The following is a 2,917-nucleotide window of genomic DNA, read 5'->3' as shown; positions in this document are numbered from 1 at the left end:
ACTTCAAGAAAATGTGTTTTGGAAATATGGTCAGCTTATATTAATGTATATGCCTAGCCCACATTCATATGCTATGTATCTCCTTTTTTCTTCTCTTTCTTTTCCCATCCATTCTTTATAATCATACATTTAACAATCCAAGTATTAAAATAAAAAACCCTAGAACTCAGTAAAGAAAACCATTACTTCAGAGTCTGGGTAAATGGTAAAATGTGCGCAACAGCTGTAGTAATTGCTGCTATATTGGTCAAATCCTGCACCAATGGTGAGGGATTATAGAAACTGCAGTTAAGCAACATCTGGAGCAACACATTATCCATCACTTGACACATTATCCATCACTTGCTGCAGCTTGGCAAAGTCTTAGGACTTTATTGCACAAAGCCACTATCCCATGGAAGTCATATGATCACTGATAACAGCAACATTCTGGTATGATAATCCTCAGTATCACACTTCTCTGCATTTATGCAACTGTACCAATTCAGCAATCCATGATCCCGTGGCCACAGTTCAGTTTCCCCATGTAGCTCCACCCTCCACTGCTCACCACATTTTTAAAAAACAAGTTTTAAAAGCAATTTCCAGTGAAAATTAGTAAAAATATAAAAAAATAAGCTTAAAATCCATGAATAAGTGGGAGAGGATAAGAATCTCACCTCTGGACATAATTTCAGTGCATGCATATCAGTACAGAACCAGAACTGGTTCATTGCACTAGATAATTGACAGGAAAGTGCCATAATCTAAAACTTTTGATGGGTTTACTCATCAGTTGCAGGGAACAGGTTTGTTGTGGTGAGATGGCAGACCAACAATGGGTTTTGCACAGCATCGTGCAGTAGAAACCACCACCAAAAGGTCCTTCTTCAATGACATTTTGCTATATTTATGTGATAAAGTCTGCAGTTAAGATTACCCCCCCAGCCCCAAACCCTCAGTTGCCACCACCACCATTGTTTGAGTAACAAGAAGATTCACAAATAACTATTGGCACTCCATTCCCCCATTTTGCCCCAGATGGTATCAATAACTCAAATACAAGCTCTCTCCAACCCTCTCCTCTCATTTCATACCTGGGTTTTTGGTGTTCCAGTTACTATAACTGCAAACACTATAAACACTTCCATACTGAGCCAAAGAGCCCTGGCATCATCTAGGAATGGATAAAGATGGAAGACAGATTAAAATCAAACTATTTTCTTCAGTGTTCCTTGTTTTCAGGTACATCTCATTACCTGGAAACCTGTCCCTCCACAGTTTCAGTTTCTGTCTGAAATGATATATTCTGAGAAAATGGTCTTGAATGGTTTGCTCACTGTGCATGCATTATTTCCTCTACTGAATTTGAGATGCCTGGTAGCTGAATCTTACCTCTTGTGAACAGATGGGATGTGTTTATTTTTAAGGGCATTTCATATTCTGAAAGGAGCTTCAAATTAGTAGGTGTGGGGTTATTTTTCTTCATTTTTTGTTTATTGAGTTTTGATACTCTCCCACACAACCACAGTTGATACTGTAAATGCATGTCCAACTCTCACACTCAAGCAAACGTGTATAGAATCAAAGACACCATCTATACTAATTTAACAAAGATTTTTCTTCATGCCATTTTGCTCATAATGTATTCCTAGATTATTTTTTTCTGTCGTAGGAGGACATGTAGGGCCATCTGGGTCATTCATTTTAGACTGAAATTCTTGAGTTCCTTCTCCCCTTCACATATATACTTTTAGAAACTTTGGTCAGTATGAATAGCAATCTGTATCAAAAAAGTAACTTGCACGTATGGATGTGCTCCTATCCAAGTTGTTCAAAGCCATTTTGTTCCTTGAAATTGAATGGCAATTACCACATATCCAAACTCCAGCTAATTTATTTGAATTCTTGCTCCCAGTAGCAAGAATTCAATTGTAATAAATGACCTGCCCAATACTGGAACTGACCCTGCCTCCTATCATACTGTGGTACACTGTAATACATTGTACATAAAAAAGCAAATATGAACACTCAGAAATCCTCACATGACATTACTAAATGAAGTTCTCTTTTTAGGAAAAAAAGCTTAGGAATATGCTGCTTCTTCACGCCCCACTGAAGGAAATACACAGAACCTATTTCTTCATAATCCACAGCATATTCCTTCATAATATGCTCTGAAGAAGTATTCAACACTGGCAGCAAAGTGACATATGTTCAAACTTTTACAAGAAGGGTAGGCTGAACAGTTATTGGGTGTTTAAGATGATTTCAAAAACACTAATGGCATATGTCAGCAGTTGAGACCACAAAAGGCACAGGGAATAAAGCTTTGGTAAAGAAAAATACATATTTACATTTCTTTTGGGTGCATACATTGGGCACCTTCATTATGAAGCAATGGAGAATCACTAGATGGTAATGAGATTTCTAGAAGACAGAAAGTGCCAATTTACTGAAGGAAAAGAGGCAGATGAAAGGAAGATGTACTCTATTGGAAAGAAAAATACACATACATTAAAAATAAGGAATACAGAGGGACTGTCAGCCTGTACTGATCAGGCTAGACAGATAGAAATTAATTATATTTTGTTTAAGAGCCTGCCTCTGCAGCCGTGGTCAATTTTAAAAAGCACATTAGAAGATTTTTCAAACTTGCTTTCCAATTACCTTGGATGGCAGGCAAAGTGCTTTGAAACAAAACTCATTTTAAATTGGTAAATGCAACCAATCCCAGCTGACAGCATTTTCAAAATTCATAACATTCTGCTACTGGTCAGACTAATTCTAAGGGGGACACACATTTTAATGGCCTTTTATTAAGGAGTGCAGAAAGGAGCCAATAGTACATAAGCAGTGCTAAACCACCTAAGACATATCATTCTGCAAATAAAGAAAGGGCAGAATGTTTGCAGAGAAAGAAATGATACTTACCTCA

Source organism: Anolis sagrei, chromosome 1 (assembly GCF_037176765.1).
Source record: "Anolis sagrei isolate rAnoSag1 chromosome 1, rAnoSag1.mat, whole genome shotgun sequence".
NCBI classification, from domain to species: domain Eukaryota; kingdom Metazoa; phylum Chordata; class Lepidosauria; order Squamata; family Dactyloidae; genus Anolis; species Anolis sagrei.
The sequence above is the reverse complement of the archived record's forward strand: the minus strand, read 5'-3'. Positions refer to the sequence as shown.